Genomic DNA, 27,272 nt, shown 5'->3' with positions numbered 1-27,272 from the left:
ACCATACATGGACTGGTTTGACTCTTTCATTTTTGAATGAAAAGTGGTATGGTGAACATCAAGTCACAGGCGTGTCCTTTCCAGCTGGGGTCCAACATGAGATTATGAGTAAGTGGCCAAGATGGTTGAGAAAAATTCAAGATAAAAGGTGTATTGGAGAGAAATGTTAGGGGAAAGCCATTAGAGGAGGTCAGCTTGAAATGAGTAGAATCCAAAACCTGTTTGTTAATCAGCACTTTATGAAGATAAAGAAGAACCTGGAGCAAGAAGGGTGAGGAAAAACACAGAAATCTCATCTGGTCACAGACTTTCTCTTATTTTCGTAACCCCATACTGCTCTCAGCTTTCTTCTTCACCAGTCCCATCACTCCCCATTGAAATGGCATCCCTGGAACTATGCAGTATATTGGCCTTAATTCCTAGGTCTGCTCTGGAAATGCCCCTCTATGGTAAATAAACTCCCCCACACTCATAACCTCTTCTTACAATGTAGTCACCACCACTTGCACTAACTACTAAAATCAGGTTCTTCATAGGGGCAATACTTCCTTTACAGCTCAGCTCCTCCTTTCACATCCCACCAGCACATTGCTTCAACTGCATCACTAAATCCCTGCAGCTGCTTCCCACTATTATGTAAAACCCTTTCCTCCTTCAATACTCATTCTATCTGGTATTATCACCCTATATCCTCCTTCCCCACCATCACTAACTTCCATTTGCCCATATTCTCATAGTTTTTATTTACCTCCCCCACCCAATAGCTTATATATTCCTTCTCCATTCCAACTTTCATTGTCATACTGTCACATCCCAGGAGATGATTCCACCCATTTCTCTAGCCCAGTGGTTCTCAACCTGCCATCACTTAGGAAGCTTTAAAAAATACTGATGCCTGGGATCAACCCAGACCAATTAACTATGAATCTCCAGGGTGTGGCCTGAACATAGGTATTCTGGAAAGCCCCCAGGTGATTCTAATTTGCCAGGATAGCAATGGAGGTTTTTTAAGATTTCCATTACTACCTCCATTGCAAGTCAGGATTAAGGACTACTTACTGCTCTAGCCTCACAGATCCTTGACATCTTCAACTCTAATGACTTTTATCTCTACTACATTTCAGAAAACCAGCTTCATGGTCATTCCTTGACCTTAACATCACCTAGACTCTCTTTGTCTCTAAATTCCTGCCTCCCAATTGTTGCACTACAATCTTCCAGCTTGCACTTCCCTACTTTAGCTCGTCTTCTGAATTACAACTTCAGACCCTTGACTCCACAATTTTCTCCCAATTTATTAGCAGCCCCCCACCCTTACTTCTTTGCCTATCCATCCTGGCCTCAATGGAGGATTATTCTCATGAGAATTCTCATTCTCACCAGTAACTTCACCACCCAAGTTCTCTTGCCCATGAAATTTCACTTACCTTACAAAACCCCAATCCTGAATCATCCTGATAATCTGCTTCCTGTGCACCTCTGTTAGAACTTTTGGAGAAAAAAATTGATGCCATTTAGATGGGTGCCACTACAAATGTATGGTTTTAAATTTTACTTGGTTTCAAAACTGTGTTGATCCTTTCACTTGTTATTATTCAATGCTCCCATTTCCCTTAGCCACTATTCTAAACCTTTGCACCCTTTTCAATGGAGGCCATGGGGGTCTGAACTCCCTTTCCACAGCGACTAGCTTATTTGCATCTCGTATCATCCCTTTTCTCCTTCCTTTTACTCTGAGAGGAAGTGGTCCTTTTCTTGTGCAAGGCTAATTCTTATTCTTGTGTTCTGGATCCTATCATCTCGCCTCCTTCTCTATTGAATCTTCAACCTCCTGCTGGCTTCTTCCTCTGATTGTGTATGTATGGGTGTATGTGTGTGCAAAGTCTCTCGCATCCTTAAAAATCCTCTCTTGGGCTTGCATTTTCCTTCAGCTACCACCGACTTTGTTTGATCTCAGATAAGCTTCTTGAAAGAGTGGTCTAATTCATTGTCTCCATTTCCTCACTTCCCAGTTATTCCTTAACCCACAGGTCTCAGGCTCCCATACACCACTAACTGCATGGGCAATGGTCAGGGCAGTGTTGAAAGTGGTCATTCTTGTCTTGTTCCTGACCACCATTTAATATGATATTAGCTGTGGGTTTTTCATAAGTTCCCTTTATCATGTTGAGAAAGTCACATATCTTTTGAACCCTTTTCCTACTTTAGCTCTCATGATTCTCCCCTACAATGGCTCACCTCTTACTTCTCTGACTCTTTCCTATCTTCATTCTGCATCATAGTCTTTTATTTCTATCTTAAAAGTTGGCAAATTTAAATGTCCTGTTCTTAGCCTTCATCTCTTCTCTCTGTATAACATCTCTCTAGATACCTTTACACTGGGAATTCCCAAAAGCCTAGGTTCAATCCAAGCCTCTCTGCTAAGTTCTAGGCCTATATAGATAAGTTCTAGGCCTATATATAATCTAGGCCTATATATCCAATTGCCTATTATATCTCTCTTTCTCCATCTCAAATTTTACATGTCCCATACTGAGCTCATTATCTTCCAGAATGCTTTTCTGTCAAACCATGAAACCAAAGTCCTATGTTTCCTTGTCTTTTTATGTGACACCATTTTCCACCCACTCTCTCACACCAGAAACCTGGGTTTGGCTATCTAGAGAGTGTTCTCTCTCCTTCAACCCCCACATCCAATTAGTCACCAAGTCCAATAAATTCTGCTTCTCAAATATCTCTCCAACATGTCTACTTCTCTTCACTTTTTCTACCTCAGCTCACGTCTTTAACTCTTACACTAGCAATGATACAGTCTCCTAGCTTGTCTCCCTGTCTCCAGTCCTGCTTCTCAATGACTGCTTCCACTCAGCAGCCGGAGTGATGTAAAACCTTTAGACTAGTACCTGGCACATAGTAGGCATTCAGTAAAGTTTTGTTGAATGAATGGATGTCCAAATGCTCTATTGTGTGACATACAAAGCTTGTTCCACTTTTCCAGCCTCATGTCCTCACTTGCAAATTAGGTTCTACTCTTTCAACTGCAGCCCAGCTGCTCCCCTTTTGGCCTCATTTTATGGACATCTTAAAAACCTTCTGCTTGGGAGCATTTGGATGCAGTACCAACTGAAGACAAGAGGACAGACAATGTGACTTCCCAGTGTCACTCCCCACGAGAGAATTCTATGATGTTAAATCCACAAAGGAAGGAAGAAAGGAGGTAGATACTGCAGAGGTCTAAAACACAGTAGAATTCAGACTATAATTACTGCACTCATCTACTCAAAAAGCATTTACTATATACCAGGCCCCATGCCATGTCTAGAGGGTATGATGGTCGGCTCCACTGCCTTCAGGAAATTTGTTAGACAGTGATAGGAACTTTTGACCTGTGGGAAGTTTAAGGGGATGAGCCTGTGGAGCATGACCTTGGTGGTGGTGGGGAGAGGTCAGCTCTCATGTCCAGTGAGAATGGCCAAAGAGCTGCTCCAGGATGTGTCCTAGCCTATTGCAGTACCCAAAAGTAGGAAGACATGAGACGGTTGGCAAGGAGGGAGTCTTGAGTGCAGGGCCTTAAGTCCCTCACTCCTTGCTGTAACTAGCCCTTAAAGAAATAATTACCCCATCTCCTCAGATTCCTAGGAGTGGCCAAGTCAACCTTCTCAGCAGTGCCCAAGATGGGCAGTAGCATAAATTTCTCTGGGAAGATGCTATTAAGTGGAATGGAGCATGCCCACTGAGGGGTCAAGTTGCCTAGGATTCTCCTCAGTCGTAATTTTCGCCATAAACCCCTAACTCTTCACTGATGGACTCACTCAGGTGCTCCCAAGTGAGGGTATTTTATCCAGAATCCTAGAGCTTCTTTAACAGTATTTGAAAAATCACTTCATATGCCAGGCTATTTTGCCAACATTGTGGAGAAGGGTCAGCTCCTCACACTGCCACAGACCTATGAGAACTAGGGCAGGCAGCAGGGCTGAAGTTTGCAAAGCTTGGGGGTGGAGGAATGTCTGCACTCTGACCCTGTGCCTTCTCCCTAGAGGTCTCAGCCAGACCCCTAAGCTGGCCTCCTCTGTGCCCCTCCTCTCCTCTCCCCACTCCCCATTTCTGGGCAGGACTGTATGAGCCCCAGGGGTTCGTAATCTGAGCGAGACAGTCCAATTATCTACAGTTTATGGAGCTCAATTGGAGTGAGTTCAGAAAAGAGCAACCTGAACAATTAAGGGACCTGAGGGCTCAGTTTCTGGGCCAAGATAAAAGGCAGGAGGTCTGAGGCAGCAGAAGTGGTTTCAGGGGAAGTGGTGACTAAGGGGGAGGGACCAAAAGAATGTCTGCCAGCAAGTGAGTATCAAGGGGGTGAACACCTGGGAGGGAGGGGGTGGAATGAGTGGGAACCAAGCAAGGGATGTGAGTTCCCAGGAGGGGCAGGCAAGAAGCTCCAGAGCTCAGACCCAGGTCTCTGGTAGTAAAGTCCTGTTGGGCAAGTAATCAACTCCAGCTTTTTGGCCCAGGCCCTGGCTTGAGGTATCCCAGGAAGCCCCAGAGAACAGAGCAATCAACAGGGCGGTACCTGTAACAGACAGAAACCTAGACCTGGGGCCTCATTAAAGCTCAGGCCCCATAAAAAGTTCATGTGATGGAGAGAGTGGTGGTTTGCTGGGCCGGTTGAGCTCCAAAGAATCCTGGGATATCTGGGCCAGCCCTGCTAAGATCCTACAGGGAAGCAAGCCTCTAACTCAACTCAATTCTTAATTCAGATCTTGGAGTTGATGCTGAGGAAGCATGTATAGTGGCCACAACCGAGGACTGGTTAGCGGGGGCCCTTGCTCTTGGGCCATGCCTCACTTCTGTCAAGCTGTGTGACTTCGGACATGTCCTTTCCTTTCTTTGGGTCTATTTCCTCCTTGGTCAAACAAAGGGGATCTTTAAACACAGCAGAACCCCTCCTCTTTTTAATGAAATCCTACACAGAATTCTTCTGTGTAAGATAGACAAAAAGTATTTTATTAGAATCAATGTGTTTTATTTAAAATTTATGTCATTTACCTTATTATAAAGTGAATCAGTGAGAATTATGGAGCTGTTTTGATGGAATCAATGGCTTGAAATCAAGGGTCACAGCTCTTGGTTGCTGCCTGAAATCTGTCAACTCACCCAGCATCTGCAGAGCTCCCAAAGCTCCTTTATATAGCCGGAGGCTGCCACAGAACTCTGGGTGAAAGCCATCACCTTAGTTATCTCCCCAGATTCCTTCCAATTGGACTTTCTCAGAATCTAGACTATCTGTCTACAGAGGGCTGGCACTGTGTTTCCTCCACCTTGCATCCCCACCCCCTCAGGACTTAATACCTGGCCCACAGCTTTACACAGGGTAGTTTTCAAAAAGAAAAGTCTGTTGAATTGAATCAGGGAGGCTTTGGTCATGAAAAGGAGCTGGATCTTCGTTGGGGGGAGAGAGTGCCTCATCCAGATGTGAGGACTGGGGAAACCCTTTTGGAGAAGGAAGATGGATCAAGGCCTGGTCCTCCAGTGCACTGCTCTTACCAAACCCCTTTTCACTTCAGCTGCAATCCCCAGGAGGCTTCACTTCTGGGTATCAGGGAGCAGCCCAAACCAGGATTTTTTAGAGGCTGAGTGAAGCCCACTTGACCAGAATAGAGATGACCTGGGCAAGAAGGAGCAAGGCAAAACTGATCTGAATACACTTGGATGTGAAACACTTACTGTGTAAATGACTTTGCAAAGCAGCTTACTAAGGAAGGGTTTATGTACCATACCACAGGAGCCTGGCTGTTTCCCTAGGCATCCTTCCTTGGCTGGCAGGTTCTTTCAGGTTGTTTTCAGAGACAGCTTTAAAAAATTTTGTATCTATTGCTGAATTTCTTAAATGAGAGTTCTTTTCTTTTTAGGTGCATGGTGCAAAATTCAAAAGGAAAACAAAAGTATACAGTAAAAAAAAATTGTCTCCTTCTGTCTCCTCTCCCCAGCCACACAATTCTGTTCCCCAGAGGCAACTACTGTCTCCAGTTTCTTGATATATCTAGCCACAGGTACTGAATGTCTATATTATATTCCTTTATCCTTTCGGAGATGTTCTATGTAAATACAACCAAATGTACACACACACACACATATATGTATATGTGTGTTGGTATTATATTTATATTTCCCCTTCCTCCCACAGAAATAGAAACATATCACACACACTGCTGTTGACATCCTTTTTGATGGTTGCATAGTATTCTATCTTTTGGATGCATTGAAATTTATTTAACCAGTCCTCTATTGGTGAGCATGTAGGTTGCTTCTAATAGTTTCTATTAGGCAACAACTATCCTTGTGCATACATAATTTGGCAGTGTGAGTATATCTTGCTATAGAGTCTTCAGCCAGCTATTAGACTTAACTGTGAGACTGCAGAAGGGAATGTTCTGGAATGTTGCAGCCGAATTATGCCTCCCTTCATCATCTTTGCTGCTTTCCTTGACTTTCAGGCTGATGCAACTGGTTCATGCTTTTCCATGGAGCCAGTGGCCTGGCTTTGGGTCCTTAATAGGTCATGAAACCATGGTTGAAGAGGTGCTGGCATTGGCTTTGGAGCTGGAATTCTTGGCTTCTAGTTCTGGCATTCTGGCCTGGTAAGGGTCTCTAATGGCTAGCAATTCCTGCATGGTAACATTTCTTGCCCCTTGAACCATTTAAGAAACTGTCAGATGACAGACTGGTTTTAGAGGCAAGGCAAATAATGGAAACCCATGAAGCAAGCTGCATGTAAGACAATAAATGACAGCTGACACCTGGCTTCAGTGCCAGGGACAAGGTGGGGAGTGATGGGGATGGTGGTGACCAGGAGAGATCATACCCCATGTAAGGAGGGTAGATTCAGTTGCATCCAATAATGGGGGCCAGTGCAGTCAGATCTGACTTTTTAAGGAAAAGCTAGATATTTGGATTGTATGTGAACACTCCCCAATTTGGTTGCAAAAAGAATAATAGCAATGGTAATAGCAAACATCATATAGCACCTACTATGTGTTCTAAGTGTTTTAGATATATTAACTCAAAAGCCAATATAACCCTATGAAGCAGAGTACTATTGTTTATCTCCATTTTACAGATGGACAAAGTGAGGCACAAAGAGTTTAAGTAACTTTCCCAGAGCCCCAAAGAGAAAGTGACAGAGCCAGGATTCAAACCTAGGCCACAATCTTAATGTGTATACTATACAGCCACTTACTGAGGGAACCTAACTCACATTTAGCACTGCATGGGCCAACACCTTCAAGTCAAGCAAAATGTCTCTGGGGGCCTCTGATTGGGAAACCTGTGCTTTAGAGGGGTCTGGCATGAGCCTGGATGTCACTCTGATGGCCTCGCAAACCTCAACACTGGCTGAGTCCTCCTGCCATCACTCAGACCCAGGTCAGGGGGTCAGTATGGCTCAACAACCAGGTGAAAACCCTTTCCCCTGCTTCAGTCACACTGCCTGCTTTTTCAGTCACTCTTGAGAAGAGGGTGAGGACAGAGAGCTGGAGCCAGTGGCCTGGTTTAGGTCCTCAACAGGTTGAAGAGGTACACTGGCACTGGAGTTGGAATTCTTGGCTTCTAGTTCTGTCATTCTGCTCTGTTTTGGGGTGGGTCTTCTGGCCCCTCTGAGCCTCAGTTTCTCCATTTGTAAACCCAAACTAATAATCCCTACTGCACAGGGCTTCGGTGAGACCAGCAGAGCACTGTGTGTGCATGTGTGTTATAAATGGAAGAGGATATTCTTAGCAGTAGAGCTTGTTTGGGGTCAGAAAGCTTTCATTTCCCAGGAGAAGAGACCCCAAGAAGGAGCCAGGGAAGATGAGCTGCATCCTCATCTCACTCTTCTCAGGGCTCTGTCTTTGATCCCAAGATCTTTCTTCTGCCAGGCCACTTCTAAAGTCATGAATGAGCCACATGTGACTCTGGCCATCGATTCTGGGAGTTCAAGGGCCAAGGTATCCTGAAATTAGCCATTAGGGCTTTCTTTTGCCAGTAAATCTGTTTTTGCCAATTTTCCCTGTTCACATGCATGCCTTTCCTTGTTAATTTACACGTTTGTGTGCTGTTCAGCAAGGCTAAATTCAATATAGGACTCTCCAAGCTTTTCCTCATGAAGCACTACATATGGTCCTAGCATCTGTGAATATCAGGTTCCTTAAGGAAAAAAAAAGTAAACAAAACCCATGTGCTGAATGTGAGAATCAATGTTACAGAGAAACCTGGTCATGCATGTCATCAATCACTTTGTGAAAGGATGGTGTGTGCTTGTGAAGAATAAGCCTCATGCACTCACTCAGCAGGAGGGGCACGAAGGGGGCAAGGTGGAGGTGAAGGGGGACAGGGAGATGGAGAACTAGTGAGATGGCAGGAGAGGCCAGATCCAGGGGATGGGGGAGACGAAAAGAGGGGGCAAAGGAACAAACATGGATGTGCTCCAGTGCTCTAGGGAAGGCAGGTGCCATGTTCTTTGCATCTCTCTGTTCTGTGACAATCCAGGATCATGAATTAAGGCTGTTCAAACAGATGCTTGAGGAGACCTGTAGAGTCCCACAGAGACTTCCACTGTGTTCAGTTCCTGTTCTAGCTCCTCGTCTACTCAGGGCCGCCCACCAGGGGCAGGTCTTTTACTCTGGATGTGATCTGAGGCGAGTAAGCCAGAAAAGTGAGGTCAGAGTATAGAGGGCCTTGATGGCCAGCTTCAGATTTTTTTTCCCCAAGGAACAGGAACCATTACAGGGACTGGATGCCAGGCCAGTGCTGCAGAAGGGTCCCTCCCCTGTGCGAGGGAGTCTGGGCCACAAGGGCAGGAGGCCAGAGGCAGGAGGCAGGAAGGCCAGTTGCGACAGTGGCAGTTAGGATGGAGGGATTGGTTTAGGGAACATATAGGATATCTGGGACGTATGATGAGAGAGTGGAAGGGGCCAAAGGAGTATCAGATGACCGGTGGGTCTCTTTCTCATAGGGCAAGGAAGAAAGGGCTAGTAACGTAAATTAAAAGGTTCTCACCTTTTAATTTGGGCCCGGCTGGACTGGGCAGTGAACACGCCAAGGGTAGCGGCTGCTGGAGCTCTGTCTCGTCCCTCAGTGGGGAAGGGGTGGTGGTGGTGGTGGTGGGGTCCACGGAGGCCGGAGGCCTGTATGGGTTAAAAAGGATGGGCACCATCCGGCCCCAGCCCATCCCGCGCCCTGCTCCCTTGTTTGGTCCTACTTTGGCCTGGCGGGTTGGAAAGCCAAGAACTGCCAGAAGCTTACGAAGGTGGCGGCAGAGGGCTGGGGCGGCGGCGGGCATGGGTGGGGGGATTGGGAGGCGGGAATGGGTATGGACACCGGGGAAGCGCGGGAAGCGGGAGAAAGGGGCAGACTAGGAAGAGCCCGCTCGGCAGGCGCCGACGGACCCCAACTCCAGACCCTATTCAGCGGCTGCACTCCGTCTCCCTGGCGCCTCTGGCCCGGGTAAGAGGAACCACAGTGCCACCCAGCGGCCGGTGGCAGGGAACGTCAATCAGGGCTCTTCCGTGGCCCGGAAGAGTGGTGGAGCTGGGTGGAACAGGGCAGGGGGGGAGGACTCAGAGGGAAGCAGGTGCGAAGGTGGGGGGCATGATGGCTGATGGGTTGTTAAACCAACCCATCCGGCCCATGGCACTAGATGAATCTTTCTTCAGGTCAGCTGATAATATTCCTCTCAAGCTCAATCATCTTCCATGGCTCCCAATGGTTAACTATATTAAGCCCAAATTCCCTAGCCTGACCTGGGAGGCCTGTTATGCTTTGACCACTGGCTACCTTTCAAGCATCATCCCTCACCACTCACTCCACACATCCTACACCACTCAGGCCTGCCAAAACGAACCACTCATTAGTTCTGCATCCACATCCATTCATTCAGTGAACAGGTACTGAGGCACTGGGAGACAGTGAACAAGACAGACAAGACAAGGTCCTTGTCTGTTCAGAGCTTACATTCTAGTGGACAGTGAGGCAATAAACAAGAAAGCAAGTGTATAAACAGGATAATGCCAGACAGTTACAAGTGCCAGAGTGTAGAATCTGGGGCAAGAAGGGCACTGCCATACATAAAATAGTCAGGGAAGGCCTTTCTGAGGACATGACCTGATAATAAGAGGGAGTCAGCTTTGCAAAAATCTAGGGGGAGAGCATTTCAGGCTGAGAAACAGTATGTACAAAGGTCCTGAGATAGGAGTAAGCAAAGTGTATTAGAGAAAAACAAATAAGCAGAGTGGCTGGAGGACAGTGAAGGGATTGTAATTGGGTGAAGTTGGTGAGACAGGCAGGTGGCAGGTTGTGTAGGGCTAAAGTTACTGGAAGGTTTTCTTTTTTAGCAAGAGATGATTTGCATTTTTAAAAGATCACTCAGGCTGCTGTTCTGTTGGTGGACTATGTATGGGGGGCAAGAATGGAAGCAGGGAGACTAGTTAGGAGGCCACTACAGTGGTCGAGGAGAAAGTTGATGGTGGTTTGGATTGGGATGATGACAATGGAGGTGGGAGAAAGTATTAGATTCCGAATGTATTTTGAGTGATTTCTGTTCATGTGTTTTTTTTCCCCAACCAGCCCAGGAGCTTCTTGAGGTCAGATTCCAGGTCAGAATGATGTTTGGATTCCCCCACCCTCTCCCCTAAGCAATTAGCTTAATAGGTAGACAGTGTTTAATGAACAGATCTTTGTGACCCTCTTCAGTGAAAGTCACTGGGGGTGATGGCAGTAGGACAGAAACTTTGGGTGGGGCAGGAGTTCTGGGTCTTCTTCCTGGTTGCTCTGATGGACTTCACCCTCTTCCCTTCTTTGTTCCTCAGTGTCTCCTAAGAATCTAAAAATGCTTGAAAGGGAAGAAAAGGCAGGAATTACAGAGTTTCTCCTCTGTATCAGGAACTGGGCTCAATGCATTCGCATGTATTGCTTCATTTACATTAATTTATTTAAACTTTATAACAACATCTAATCCTGGCTCTTTGTTTTAGAAATAAGCAAATTAAAACCCAGAAAGGAAAATGGACTTGGTGAAGTTGGGTAGAAAGGCAAGGTTGTCACAGCACAAAAGATTCACTAGTTTGAGTCCCCACGAAAACCCTGCCCCCCTCTTAACACCCTATTACTGTTTTTATCTGCACCCATCAAGCCAAGGTCTTTTTCAGCCTCTTAATTATTAGTATTATGTAATGCAAATAAATTTCAGGGTGAAATTACCGGTCTTGATAAAGATTCAGGATTTCATGACATCAATGAAAGTGATGTTGGAGACGTCTCTGATGGCATGTAAAGTCCTTGATAAATGGGGATTTGGCAGAGATAGATCAGTTAACAATGGCAGAAGAAAACATTGACCTGGGTAATGACAGGATCAAGGCTTCGAAGAGAGTGATTCAACTCTCCCAGTATCAGAAGAGGCCCTTGGGATAAATGAAGAAGCTCTTTAATTTTGGAAAAACAAAACAAAATGAAATGAAAACCCCATTTATGACCGTGCTGCACAAGTCAGTATTGTGCTCTCATGCACTTTGGTCAGGAAAATTATATTATTCCCCCATGCTTTGATTCATTCTTCATTCATTCTTAAGAATTACAACATATTTGCAATTATTACTTACTCACTTTAAATCTAAATGAGAATATCTTCCATAATTTCAATTTCATTTTTTAAGACAAAGCCCCATTCAAATACTTTTCCTTCCACTCCACTGTGAAATGTTGGTCCCCATTTCAAGTGGATTCATTTTAAGTGGCCTTTTTCTAGTACCACTTATCCTCAAATAATAAGGACTTCATATAGCCCTGGCCTTCTCTTCAGAGACTGTCAAGCCTGGCTGCACATTAGAATCATCTGTACAATTTGTTAAACAATACTGAAGCTGGGACCCCAACCCAGACTAATTAAATCAGACTCTCTGCTGGTGGGGCCAAAGCTAAAAGTCTTCAGGTGATTCTGATGCACTGTCAGGGTGTGAACCACTGCCATCATCCCTCCTTGCACAGGTTGGGACTGGAAGAGACAAAAGCTGTCTGCAGTTGGACTTGACCTGAACTGAGAGTTTCAGGGACTGGTCCTGGGCAGATGGTGGGAACTCAGAGGGCCAGCTACAAGGCAGTGCTAAATAGCTTAGTCCAGGAGAGGCGGGGCAAGATGGCAGACTGGTGAGCTGTATGTTTTAGTTACTCCTCCAGGAAAGTAGGTAGAAAGCCAGGAACTGCGTGGACTGGACACCACAGAGCAATCTGACTTTGGGCATACTTCATACAACACTCATGAAAATGTCGAACTGCTGAGATCAGCGAAATCTGTAAGTTTTTGCGGCCAGGGGACCCGCGCCCCTCCCTGCCAGGCTCATTCCCGTGGGAGGAGGGGCTGTCAGCTCCGGGAAGGAGAAGGGAGAACTGCAGTGGCAGCCCTTATCGGAAACTCATTCTACTGATTCAAACTCCAACCATAGATAGACTGAGACCAGACACCAGAGAATCTGAGAGCAGCAAGCCCAGCAGAGAGGAGACAGGCATAGCAAAGAAACAACACAAAAAACTCCAAAATAAAAGCGGAGGATTTTTGGAGTTCTGGTGAACATAGAAAGGGGAAGGGCAGAGCTCAGGCCCGAGCTCAGGCCCTGAGGCGCATATGCAAATCCCGAAGAAAAGCTGATCTCTCTGCCCTGTGGACCTTTCCTTAATGGCCCTGGTTGCTTTGTCTCTTAGCATTTCAATAACCCATTAGATCTCTGAGGAGGGCCCTTTTTTTTAATCCTTTTTTCTTTTTCTAAAACAATTACTCTAAGAAGCCCAATACAGAAAGCTTCAAAGACTTGCAATTTGGGCAGGTCAAGTCAAGAGCAGAACTAGGAGAGCTCTGAGACAAAACACAATAATCCAGTGGCTGAGAAAATTCACTAAACACCACAACTTCCCAAGAAAAGGGGGGTGTCCGCTCACAGCCATCATCCTGGTGGACAGGAAACACTCCTGCCCATCGCCAGCCCCACAGCCCAGAACTGCCCCAGACAACCCAGTGTGACGGAAGTGCTTCAAATAACAGGCACACACCACAAAACTGGGCGTTGACATTAGCCTTCCCTGCAACCTCAGCTGACTGTCCCAGAGTTGGGAAGGTAGAGCAGTGTGAATTAACAAAGCCCCATTCAGCCATCATTTCAGCAGACTGGGAGCCTCCCTAAACAGCCCAGCAGCCCAGAACTGCCCTGGGGGGATGGCACTCACCTGTGACATAGCACAGTCATCCCTCAACAGAGGACCCGGGGTGCACGGCCTGGAAGAGGGGCCCATTTGCAAGTCTCAGGAGCCATACGCCAATACCAAGGACTTGTGGGTCAGTGGCAGAGACAAACTGTGGCAGGACTGAACTGAAGGATTAGACTATTACAGCAGCTTTAAAACTCTAGGATCACCAGGGAGATTTGATTGTTAGAGCCACCCGCCCCCGACTGCCCAGAAACACGCCCCATATACAGGGCAGGCAACACCGACTACACACGCAAGCTTGGTACACCAATTGGACCCCACAAGACTCACTCCCCCACTCACCAAAAAGGCTAAGCAGGGGAGAACTGGCTTGTGGAGAACAGGTGGCTCGTGGACGCCACCTGCTGGTTAGTTAGAGAAAGTGTACTCCACGAAGCTGTAGATCTGATAAATTAGAGATAAGGACTTCAATTGGTCTACAAATCCTAAAAGAACCCTATCAAGTTCAGCAAATGCCACGAGGCCAAAAACAACAGAAAATTATAAAGCATATGAAAAAAACCAGACGATATGGATAACCCAAGCCCAAGCACCCAAATCAAAAGACCAGAAGAGACACAGCACCTAGAGCAGCTACTCAAAGAACTAAAGATGAACAATTAGACCATAGTACGGGAGACAAAGGAAATCAAGAAGACCCTAGAAGAGCATAAAGAAGACATTGCAAGACTAAATAAAAAAATGGATGATCTTATGGAAATTAAAGAAACTGTTGACCAAATTAAAAAGATTCTGGACACTCATAGTACAAGACTAGAGGAAGTTGAACAACGAATCAGTGACCTCGAAGATGACAGAATGGAAAATGAAAGCATAAAAGAAACAATGGGGAAAAAAATTGAAAAAATCGAAATGGACTTCAGGGATATGATAGATAATATGAAACGACCAAATATAAGACTCATTGGTGTCCCAGAAGGGGAAGAAAAGGGTAAAGGTCTAGGAAGAGTATTCAAAGAAATTGTTGGGGAAAACTTCCCAAATCTTCTAAACAACATAAATACACAAATCATAAATGCTCAGTGAACGCCAAATAGAATAAATCCAAATAAACCCACTCCGAGACATATACTGATCACACTGTCAAACACGGAAGAGAAGGAGCAAGTTCTGAAAGCAGCAAGAGAAAAGCAATTCACCACATACAAAGGAAACAGCATAAGACTAAGTAGTGACTACTCAGAAGCCACCATGGAGGCGAGAAGGCAGTGGCACGATATATTTAAAATTCTGAGTGAGAAAAATTTCCAGCCAAGAATACTTTATCCAGCAAAGCTCTCCTTCAAATTTGAGGGAGAGCTTAAATTTTTCACAGACAAACAAATGCTGAGAGAATTTGCTAACAAGAGACCTGCCCTACTGGAGATACTAAAGGGAGCCCTACAGACAGAGAAACAAAGAAAGGACACAGAGACTTGGAGAAAGGTTCAGTACTAAAGAGATTCGGTATGGGTACAATAAAGGATATTAATAGACAGAGGGGAAAAATATGACAAACATAAACCAAAGGATAAGATGGCTGATTCAAGAAATGCCTTCACGGTTATAACGTTGAATGTAAATGGATTAAACTCCCCAATTAAAAGATATAGATTCGCAGAATGGATCAAAAAAAATGAACCATCAATATGTTGCATACGAGAGACTCATCTTAGACACAGGGACACAAAGAAACTGAAAGTGAAAGGATGGAAAAAAATATTTCATGCAAGCTACAGCCAAAAGAAAGCAGGTGTAGCAATATTAATCTCAGATAAAATAGACTTCAAATGCAGGGATGTTTTGACAGACAAAGAAGGCCACTACATACTAATAAAAGGGGCAATTCAGCAAGAAGAAATAACAATCGTAAATGTCTATGCACCCAATCAAGGTGCCACAAAATACATGAGAGAAACACTGGCAAAACTAAAGGAAGCAATGGATGTTTCCACAATAATTGTGGGAGACTTCAACACATCACTCTCTCCTATAGATAGATCAACCAGACAGAAGACCAATAAGGAAATTGAAAACCTAAACAATCTGATAAATGAATTAGATTTAACAGACATATACAGGACATTACATCCCAAATCACCAGGATACACATACTTTTCTAGTGCTCATGGAACTTTCTCCACAATAGATCATATGCTGGGACATAAAACAAGCCTCAATAAATTTAAAAAGATTGAAATTATTCAAAGCACATTCTCTAACCACAATGGAATACAATTAGAAGTCAATAACCATCAGAGACTTAGAAAATTCACAAATACCTGGAGGTTAAACAACACAATCCTAAACAATCAGTGGGTTAAAGAAGAAATAGCAAGAGAAATTGCTAAATATATAGAGACGAATGAAAATGAGAACACAACATACCAAAACCTATGGGATGCAGCAAAAGCAGTGCTAAGGGGGAAATTTATAGCACTAAACGCATATATTAAAAAGGAAAAAGAGCCAAAATCAAAGAACTAATGGATCAACTGAAGAAGCTAGAAAATGAACAGCAAACCAATCCTAAACCAAGTAGAAGACAAGAAATAACAAGGATTAAAGCAGAAATAAATGACATAGAGAACAAAAAAACAATAGAGAGGATAAATATCACCAAAAGTTGGTTCTTTGAGAAGATCAACAAGATTGACAAGCCCCTAGCTAGACTGACAAAATCAAAAAGAGAGAAGACCCATATAAACAAAATAATGAATGAAAAAGGTGACATAACTGCAGATCCTGAAGAAATTAAAAAAATTATAAGAGGATATTATGAAGAAATAGAAGACCTCAACCAACCCATCACAAGCAAAGAGATCCAATCAGTCATCAAAAATCTTCCCACAAATAAATGCCCAGGGCCAGATGGCTTCACAGGGGAATTCTACCAAACTTTCCAGAAAGAACTGACACCAATCTTACTCAAACTCTTTCAAAACATTGAAGAAAATGGAACACTACCTAACTCATTTTATGAAGCTAACATCAATCTAATACCAAAACCAAGCAAAGATGCTACAAAAAAGGAAAACTACCGGCCAATCTCCCTAATGAATATACATGCAAAAATCCTCAACAAAATACTTGCAAATCGAATCCAAAGACACATTAAAAAAATCATACACCATGACCAAGTGGGGTTTATTCCAGGCATGCAAGGATGGTTCAACATAAGAAAATCAATCAATGTATTACAACACATTAACAAGTCAAAAGGGAAAAATCAATTGATCATCTCAATAGATGCTGAAAAAGCATTTGAGAAAATCCAACATCCATTTTTGATAAAAACACTTCAAAAGGTAGGAATTGAAGGAAACTTCCTCAACATGATAAAGAGCATATATGAAAAACCCACAGCCAGCATAGTACTCAATGGTGAGAGACTGAAAGCCTTCCCTCTAAGATCAGGAACAAGACAAGGATGCCCGCTGTCACCACTGTTATTCAACATTGTGCTGGAAGTGCTAGTCAGGGCAATCCGGCAAGACAAAGAAATAAAAGGCATCCAAATTGGAAAAGAAGAAGTAAAACTGTCATTGTTTGCAGATGATATGATCTTATATCTAGAAAACCCTGAGAAATCGACGATACAGCTACTAGAGCTAATAAACAAATTTAGCAAAGTAGCGGGATACAAGGTTAATGCACATAAGTCAGTAATGTTTCTATATGCTAGAAATGAACAAACAGAAGAGACACTCAAGAAAAAGATACCATTTTCAATAGCAACTAAAAAAATCAAGTACCTAGGAATAAACTTAACCAAAGATGTAAAAGACCTATACAAAGAAAACTATATAACTCTACTAAAAGAAATAGAAGGGGACCTTAAAAGATGGAAAAATATTCCATGTTCATGGATTGGAAGGCTAAATGTCATTAAGATGTCAATTCTACCCAAACTCATCTACAGATTCAATGCAATCCCAATCAAAATTCCAACAACCTACTTTGCAGACTTGGAAAAGCTAGTTATCAAATTTATTTGGAAAGGGAAGATGCCTCGAATTACTAAAGACACTCTAAAAAAGAAAAACGAAGTGGGAGGACTTACACTCCCTGACTTTGAAGCTTATTATAAAGCCACAGTTGCCAAAACAGCATGGTACTGGCACAAAATAGACATATAGATCAAGGGAATTGAATTGAGAATTCAGAGATAGACCCTCAGATCTGTGGCCGACTGATCTTTGATAAGGCCCCCAAAGTCACTGACTGAGTCATAATGGTCTTTTCAACAAATGGGGCTGGGAGAGTTGGATATCCATATCCAAAAGAATGAAAGAGGACCCCTATCCACCCCCTACACAAAAATTAACTCAAAATGGACCAAAGATCTCAATATAAAAGAAAGTACCATAAAACGCGTAGAAGATAATGTAGGAAAACATCTTCAAGACCTTGTATTAGGCGGCCACTTCCTAGACTTTACACCCAAAGCACAAACAAAAAAAGAGAAAATAGATAAATGGGAATTCCTCAAGCTTACAAGTTTCTGCACCTCAAAGGAATTTCTCAAAAAGGTAAAGAGGCAGCCAACTCAATGGGAAAAAATTTTTGGAAACCATGTATCTGACAAAAGACTGATATCTTGCATATATAAAGAAATCCTACAACTGAATGACAATAGTACAGTCGGCCCAATTATAAAATGGGCAAAAGATATGAAAAGACAGTTCTCTGAAGAGGAAATACAAATGGCCAAGAAACACATGAAAAATGTTCAGCTTCACTAGCTATTAGAGAGATGCAAATTAAGACCACAATGAGATACCATCTAACACCGGTTAGAATGGCTGCCATTAATCAAACAGGAAACTACAAATGCTGGAGGGGATGTGGAGAAATTGGAACTCTTATTCATTGTTGGTAGGACTGTATAATGGTTCAGCCACTCTGGAAGTCAGTCTGGCAGTTCCTTAGAAAACTAGATATAGAGTTACCATTCGATCCAGCGATTGCACTTCTCGGTATATACTCGGAAGATCGGAAAGCAGTGACACGAAGAGATATCTGCACGCCAATGTTTATAGCAGCATTATTCACAATTGCCAAGAGATGGAAACAACCCAAATGTCCTTCAACAGATGAGTGGATAAATAAAATGTGGTATATACACACGATGGAATACTACGCGGCAGTAAGAAGGAACGATCTCGTGAATCATATGACAACATGGATGAACCTTGAAGACATAATGCTGAGCGAAATAAGCCAGGCACAAAAAGAGAAATATTATATGCTACCACTAATGTGAACTTTGAAAAATGTAAAACAAATGGTTTATAATGTAGAATGTAGGGGAACTAGCAATAGAGAGCAATTAAGGAAGGGGGAACAATAATCCAAGAAGAACAGATAAGCTATTTAACGTTCTGGGGATGCCCAGGAATGACTATGGTCTGTTAAATTCTGATGGATATAGTAGGAGCAAGTTCACAGAAATGTTGCTATATTAGGTAACTTTCTTGGGGTAAAGTAGGAACATGTTGGAAGTTAAGCAGTTATCTTAGGTTAGTTGTCTTTTTCTTACTCCCTTGTTATGGTCTCTTTGAAATGTTCTTTTATTGTATGTTTGTTTTCTTTTTAACTTTTTTTTTCATACAGTTGATTTAAAAAAGAAGGGAAAGTGAAAAAAAAAAAAAAAAGAAAAACAAGGAAAAAAAAAAAAGATGTAGTGCCCCCTTGAGGAGCCTGTGGAGAATGCAGGGGTATTCGCCTACCCCACCTCCATGGTTGCTAACATGACCACAGACATAGGGGACTGGTGGTTTGATGGGTTGAGCCCTCTACCACAGGTTTTACCCTTGGGAAGACAGTTGCTGCAAAGGAGAGGCTAGGCCTCCCTGTGGTTGTGCCTAAGAGCCTCCTCCCGAATGCCTCTTTGTTGCTCAGATGTGGCCCTGTCTCTCTAGCTAAGCCAACTTGAAAGGTGAAATCACTGCCCTCCCCGCTATGTGGGATCAGACACCCAGGGGAGTGAATCTCCCTGGCAACGTGGAATATGACTCCCGGGGAGGAATGTAGACCTGGCATTGTGGGACAGAGAACATCTTCTTGACCAAAAGGGGGATGTGAAAGGAAATGAAATCAGCTTCAGTGGCAGAGAGATTCCAAAAGGAGCCAAGAGGTCACTCTGGTGGGCACTCTTATGCACACTTTAGACAACCCTTTTTAGGTTCTAAAGAATTGGGGTAGCTGGTGGTGGATACCTGAAACTATCAAACTGCAACCCAGAACCCATGAATCTCGAAGACAGTTGTATAAAAATGTAGCTTATGAGGGGTGACAATGGGATTGGGAAAGCCATAAGGACCACACTCCACTTTATCTAGTTTATGGATGGATGAGTAGAAAAATAGGGGAAGGAAACAAACAGACAAAGGTACCCAGTGTTCTTTTTTACTTCAATTGCTCTTTTTCACTCTAATTATTATTCTTGTTATTTTTGTGTTTGTGCTAATGAAGGTGTCAGGGATTGATTTGGGTGATGAATGTACCACTATGTAATGGTACTGTAAACAATCGAAAGTACGATTTGTTTTTGTGACTGCGTGGTATGTGAATATATCTCAATAAAATGAAGATTAAAAAAAAAAATGTAGCTTATGAGGGGTGACAATGGGATTGGGAAAGCCATAAGGACCACACTCCACCTTGTCTAGTTTATGGATGGATGAGTAGAAAAATAGGGGAAGGAAACAAACAGACAAAGGTACCCAGTGTTCTTTTTTATTTCAATTGCTCTTTTTCACTCTAATTATTATTCTTGTTATTTTTGTGTGTGTGCTAATGAAGGTGTCAGGGATTGATTTGGGTGATGAATGTACCACTATGTAATGGTACTGTAAACAATGGAAAGTACGATTTGTTTTGTATGACTGCGTGGTATGTGAATATATCTCAATAAAATGAAGATTAAAAAAAAATTGATTCTGGGGATGAACACATAACTGAATGATGGTGCTGTGAATAATTGATGTACACTGTGGAAGACAGTAGGGTGTGTGACTATATCTCAATTAAACTGTATTTTAAAAAGTAAATGAACAATGGGAGGAGGAGGGGAATGGGATGTTTTGGATATTCTTTTTTACTTTAATTTTCATTTTATTTTTTGGAGTAATGAAATGTTCAAAGTTTGATTGTGATGATGAAAGCACAACTATATGATGATATTATGAATAACTGATTGTACACTGAATGATTGTATGTTATATGATTAGATCTCAATAAAATTGCAATTAAAAAAAACAAATAAATAAATAAATAAATAAATAGCTTAGTCCAGGAGTCAAAGAGCAACGTGTGACAGGTAGGGCTATTTCCTTAATACAGCCTTGCTGCCCTTCACTCACTAAAGGGGTGTGTAGCCCCTTTACTCTTCCATGCAGCAGGTTAAAGGTTAGGGGGCACCTCCAACCTCTCACCTCTTTCCTATGTTCAAGGCCAAGAAAGCTTGGCTCCCTCTTTATGGACATGCACTGAGACAAAAACCTGAATGTTACAGTGAGAATAATATGGTTGCTGAACATGTAAGGTCATGTTATATTGTGGATCTATAATGTGTCCGTTTACTGCTGTCCTCCCAGCACCCAGCACAGTGCCTGGCATCTAGTAATTGCTTCATAAGTATGTTTTGAATGAAAGCATTACTAAGTTGGAAGTGGGCAGAAGGTACCACAATTAAGGTACAAAGTGTCACAGAAGTACAGAAGAAGAAGGGCTTTTTTTCCCAGCTTGGATGAGGGGAAATGTGGAAATCTTAATGGCAGAGGTGGCATTTGAGCTGGACTTCTAAAACCAGATAAGGCACTGGGAAGCAGAGGTAGAGTGAAGGCATACCTGGTAGAAGAAACAATGTGAGCAAAGGTGGGGAGGTAAAACAATGCAGAGCTCATTCAGTGTATAGCCAGTAGGGAAATGTGGGGAGCCTCTGGTGGAGGATCAGGTGGTAGGACAGGCTCAGAATGCAGTCTTCAATGGCATGCTAAGTCAGCACTCTACAGGCAATGTAGAATCATCTGATGTTTCTTAGCAGGGGTGTAATAGGTTAGCTTTAAGAAGAGTAGATATGTACTTTAGGAAACTCAATCATGGCAGGAACTCTAAAAAAAAATGTATGTATTGAGTGCCTCCAAAGAGCCTGGCACTGTACTAGGTGGAGGCTGGAGTGAGGTCAGAGTAATTGGAACAGGAGATTAGTTAGTAGGCTATTTTAGTAGTCCAGAAAGAGCTGCAGAGGGTCTGAAAGAGCTAAGTGGGAGTGGGTATGGGAAGGAGAGGAAGGATTTGATACGTATTTCAGAGATAGAATTGACACAGAGAACTTGGTGACCATTTTAGGTGGGGGTAAAAGAAAGAAAAGAAAGACTGAATGACTTATAGTGATAGTAACTATTAACATTTGAGTGGTTCCTTTGTGCCAGATGTTGTGTAAAGTGCTTTACATATATCATCTGATTCTCACAATAACTCTTTTGACAGATGAGGACACTAAGCCTCAAAGTGAAGAAATTGTTCAAGGTCACGTGAGTAGGAGATGGTGATGCTAGGCTTTGAACTCAAAAAAATCTCCCGAGTCCATGCCCTTAACTTCCATGCTATGCTGCTCTGGGGGAAATTGGAGGGCTAATGTTTTATTGGCAAAATAATTCAGCAGCTCAGTCAGCACACTGGACTCCCTCCTAACTCATGTTCTCATTTCCCATTTATGTGAAAAAGGTGGCAGCGGAGGAGGCAGGTAGACTAGAGCCAAAGGCTGCAACAAAAGGTGGAAAGCTGGTCATTCCCAGGCCACTTGAGGCCTGCTGCCATGTTTAGCCCATGCAAAGGCTTTTTTCTTTTTCTTAAAAAAAAAAAAAAAAAAGACTTGTGCCAACATTTAGGAGTTAGGGGGTTACATGTAAAAATCCTGAGTCCTGACTTCCCTTGAGGAATCAGAAGATCTAGCAACACTGGGCCCACATTCTCTCAGGACAACCCTGGGCCTGAGCTGCCCCCTTTAGGCAGGGCGTGTGCCCTGCAGTTCTCACGGCTTAAAACTTTTGAGCCTGTGCTTTGCCCCCGCCTGACCCACTTCCCTCATTTGCAGTTATCTGCCTGATCCCTGCAGGTGGCTGTGTTTGGGATCCCTTGTCTAGAATGGCTGACAACTGAGCTGACCCTTTTTTTCTGAGATTTGAGCCAATAAGGGGCAGGGCACAGGGTCAGTATCCTCTGGTCCCACCACCTCCCCAAGTCACAGACTAACTGTTTCAACACCACAGAACAAAGTCATAAAGGGAGGATTATCATCAAGTCTTACCATTTATTTCTTTTATGGGGTTAAACAAGAGCAGAGAGACCTCTGCCCCACAATGCAACAAAACAGAAAGCAGTACACATACAGAGACTCTCACCAAAACACAGAGGCAGGGGTAAGAGGGAAGGCAGAGACAACTGAATCATAGCTGGGTAAAGGAGGGAAGGACGGAGGGCGACTAGGAAACCAGCTTGGAGACTCAGTCATAGAAACTAGTGCAAGAAAGTCCTACTCATGAAGCACAGTGTAGAAAATGGCATAAGAAAGCTGCCCAGCTCTGCTGCCTTTGATGGAGGGGAAGGGCAGCTGAAGGGATGGTGGAAGATCTGGGCCTAGAGGTGGATAGGACCAGTCAAATGACTTAGAGGTGGAGTGTGGTGCCCCTTTCCCCTGCCAGTGGGCAAGGCCCTGGGCTGGTCTGAGCCAGGGGTCTCCTGGGCACTTGGTGGGGAGGAAAAGAGGATGGGAGTCTCCAAGGGTCCATTCCCTGGGGCTGTACAGTTTCCCCCTTTACTTCCCAGTCCCTTTTCCCCTCTTGCAGATGGTTCCCTCATGTCTCCCCACCCCCCACCTGGCCTTGCACCTCCCATGGGAGAAGCCCCTCCCCCCCACCTGGGGGGGGGCTGGAGCTGATGTCAGTGTGTTGTGGAGGTCTTTCCTCCCTCCCTGCTGTCACTTCCCGTGTAAGGCCCTTGTCGAGGGCCGGCAGTGCCTCCAGCCCCATTCCCCCACCACCCTGGTTGCTAGAGAAGGACACCATGGTGTGGAGGAGCATGAGAACAAGGACACAGAGCTGGATCCTGCTGGGGCTGAGGCGGGAGCCCCCAGAGACCGGCAGCAGGGAGGGTCTGTGGCTGCTGCGGCCTAGGGGGTCGTGACGGGGGTGGTAGTGGTGGTACTGTTGGTGGTAGTGGTGGAAAAAGGAGTGGTGGAATTGCTGGTGGTGGGTTTCGGAAGCCTCAGACTCCTTGAACTTCTTCTCTGACTCACAGGAGACCCACTGCAAGTCACAGCACTTGGTTTCCAGCCGCTTTGGTGAAGCATCCAGCAACCCTGCCAAAGGATAAGGAAGGTGTGGTGGGGTACTCAGGGGACTGTTGGCTATGCCTTACCTGAAGAGACTGTCAAAGCTGGAGCTGCTCAGATAGCCTGGCCCAAGGCTCCCTTCCCCCTGCCCCTTGGCACCTTGTCTTTATGGACCTTTCTCTCCCTGAAACTCTAGCTGGTTTCTCCATGATGACTACCTGGCTGGAAATGTTCTGGGTAGAGATGGTCACTTTGGCCTTTTCCCCTATTCCTCCTGGCCCTGTCCGAATCTGGGGACCTCCCTACCCACTCCTCCAGTCTCTTAATCATCTTCTAACCTGACTCGCCTGTTGTCCTCCCTGCTCCCTTCCCTGGACCTGGTGCCTGCTCCAAGACCCCGGCCTCCTCCCTCTTCCCCAGTGCTCTGCCTTTACCTGCACAGATAAAGCCAGGGAGCCCTCCTACCCCATTTCCTCATTGCCAGGGAGTATAAAGGGGCACCGGGTCTGCACCTCCAGGCAGTATTGCTTGCAGGGCACCCAGCGCTGGCATTCCTGCTGGGTCACGCTGAAGTATTCTGAGCACAGCCAGGCCTTGTAGACAGCCTGTGGGGAGAGGAAAGGGCATCAGCCCACCTGCCAGCCCCTTCCCACCTCAGAGGAAGAGGAGGGGACACATCTGCAGCCTTTGGGGGGTGGGGAGACCTTACCAACCCGACCCCAGGATCCAAGTGGTGGACATGAGGAAGGGTATGGGTCAAGGCCACTACATCTTATCCATCTCCCAGCTCATAGCCAGGACTCCTGGGTCCCCCAGTCTGCAGTCACCCAAGACTTAGAATTTGTTTGTTGGCAAAATCACAAAATTACTCGTATGTCAGAGCTGCAAAGGGCCTTGCCAATCACTCCATCCAACCCTATCATTTTACAATTGGCCCAAAGAGGTGTCCTGACTTGTCTAAGGTTACCTATAATGAGGCACATTTGATTCATTAAATACAATGAACATTTCTTTCCAAAGGTAGGAAAGAGACAGAGAGAATAATCCTCCCCCTACCTCATGGTGGGGGGTGGTTCTGTGGATGAAATAATGTAATGCAAATGAAAGCATTTCGTAAACTCTGAAGGACAATACAAATGTGAGGGATTCTTTTTAAATAAAAACAGGAATCTGCCTTACCAGGCAGCACATGTGCCTTCAAGCTCAACTTAATCCATGTTCTGCCCTGTTGCCTTAGGCCCTGGGGTGGGAAGACACCACAGACCCTGCTACAGTTCATTTGGAACCTCTCCTTTGCAGTTTCCTGGGTATACGTCCTATCCCTCATCCAGCCCATGCCTACCAGGCACTGGGTCCTGGCTAAAAAAGGTCCTCTGTTTCATCCTGTTTGGTTACCATCAGGCCCAGGGTTTTGCAACAGTGGCACTACTGACATTTGAGGCAGGACAATTCTTTGGTCATGGGGGCTGTCCTGTAGGGTGACATCCCTGGTGTCTACCCACTAGAGGCCGGTAGCACTCCCTCCCTCCATGTGACAACCAAAGCTTGTCTCCAGACATTGCCAAATGCCAAATGTCCCCTGGGAGACAAACCTGCCCCCTCATTGAGAACCACTGCTGTTTAATGTGTGGCTCTGGACCAGCGGCATCAGCATTGTCTAGGAGCTTGTTAGAAACACAGAAACTTGGGTTTGGCTTCAGACTGGCAGAGTCAGCATCTGCATTTTAACAGGATGCCAAGGTGAGTTTCATGAATGGGGTTAGAGCTCAACCCACGTTCAGACCCTGGCCCTCTCTAGAAACCCTGGGACACTCATGAAATACACAGATGCCCACCTTCACTTCAGCTTCTAGAGTTCTGAGGTGGGCCTGGGAATCTTCATTTTGAACAAGGAGCTCCACGTCATTCTGCTGCAGGAGGCCCTTCAACCAAACTCTGAGCAACATGGTCTCAGAAGCACTCCGTCACAGTTTTTACACTCACTTTAAACATTTACAGTAAAATAAAAATAATTCCACTGTGAACATGGACTCTGACAATGCAAGCCCACACTGGCCTTTCCCAAAGTGGGGGCGGTAGGAGTGGGGTTGCAGCTGTCAAATCAACCCCTGAGGAACAAAGTGTAGCTTGGGACTTTGGCATCTCACAGGGATCTCAAATTTAACATGCTCAAAATGTCAAAATGAGTTCTTGATTTTTTTTTACCCCATCCCTGATTCTTGACCACTTCAGTAAGTCCCACCACCATCCACCCAGGCATTTAAGTTAGAATCCTAGGTGTCAACATTCGTTCCTCTCTTTCTCTGCATCCCACCCCCTCCAGCTCATCATCAAGGTCTGTCAATTCTAGCTACAAAATGCATCTTGCATCCTTTTATACTTCCCTCCATCTCCATTTCCACACCTTTGTGTGGGCCACCTTCATCTATCACCTGGGCAACAAACGGTCTCCTCTCTGGCCTCCCCATCTCCACTCACACTCTTTCCTATCCACTGTCCACACAGAAGTAAGAGCACTCTCAAAATGCTTTTAGATCATGTTGCTTCAAACCCTTCAAAGCATTTAGAATAAAACTCAAACTTCTGACCACAGCCTTCAAGCCCCTGCAAATCTTGGCTCCTGTCTCTCTCTCAAACCTCATTTTCTACCTCACCCCTCAAGCTCATCATGCTTTCACACACAGAGGTTTTCTTTCTTTTTCTTGAACATGCCCTACTTCTTCCGACCTCGGGCCCTTGGCAGATGCTGTTCCCTTGACCTGGAATGGCTCTTCCCTCCCACTTTTGGCACGGCAAGGTCCTTCTCATCCTTCAGGTCTCAGTTTAAACGTCATCTCCTCAGTGAGGGGCTCTCTGACTGCCCTAGTGTTCAGAGCACCCCCTTCCCCGTTATTCTCCCCTTCTTTCCCTTAATTGTTCCTTAATCACAAGTATTACCTTGCATTCTTGTTTTCTTCACTGTCAACCCCACTAAAATGTATGATGCATGAAAGCAAATGCGAGTATGTCTCACTGACCACTGCATGCTTTGCACAGTATACCTAAAAAATATCTGTTGATTGAATGAACAGGGCCAGTAAAAGAGGAAATGTCCCTACTCTCAGGGAACTTTCAGTTTCGTGGAAAGATGCACCTAACTTGAATCTATGGCACAATATGATCTATACTATAATAGAGGTCAAACAAAGGACCATCAAAGGCGAGCAAGTAGAGAAGCTGGGAAAGGCTTTGCTGAGGGGATGATAGGTGAACTTGGACTCAAAGTAGGATTTTAGGCGGGACAGGTAGAAATGAGGCAGAAGAGCATTCCAGGCTGAGGCAAGAGCTTAAGCAAATGCATAAGTGTGTTTAGAGAACAGTTTCATATGAATGGAGTACAAAGGGTACCAAACTCCTGTTGATGGATGTTTATTTCCAAGTTTTCACTATTATAAACAATTCTTCAGTGAATATCTCTGTACACATGTCTTGCATGCCTGTGTTAGACTTTATTCATATAAATGCCTTGAACCGAAATTCTTGGTATAAAAAGTATGTGCAAAGCAATGAGAAGGGAGTGAAAGGGGGGAATAAAAAAGAACAAGTAAAAGTGAGAGGCAGGGTAAAAGAGTGCTGGAGGGGTAGGAATGGGCAGTAAGAGAAGGGTTGGTAAGAGAGGGGGTAAGGG

The 27,272-nt window shown here is 44.4% G+C and overlaps 1 pseudogene; it reads right to left on the bottom strand.

The window, feature by feature from the left end:
* Positions 1 to 9,526: 9,526 nt before the first annotated feature.
* Positions 9,527 to 25,551, bottom strand: LOC119525833 (annotated as a pseudogene).
* Positions 25,552 to 27,272: the final 1,721 nt, after the last annotated feature.

Source organism: Choloepus didactylus (genome assembly GCF_015220235.1).
Source record: "Choloepus didactylus isolate mChoDid1 chromosome X unlocalized genomic scaffold, mChoDid1.pri SUPER_X_unloc1, whole genome shotgun sequence".
Lineage (NCBI taxonomy): Eukaryota > Metazoa > Chordata > Mammalia > Pilosa > Megalonychidae > Choloepus > Choloepus didactylus.
Note: the sequence above shows the minus strand (reverse complement) of the source record. Positions and strands in the feature narration are given on the sequence as shown.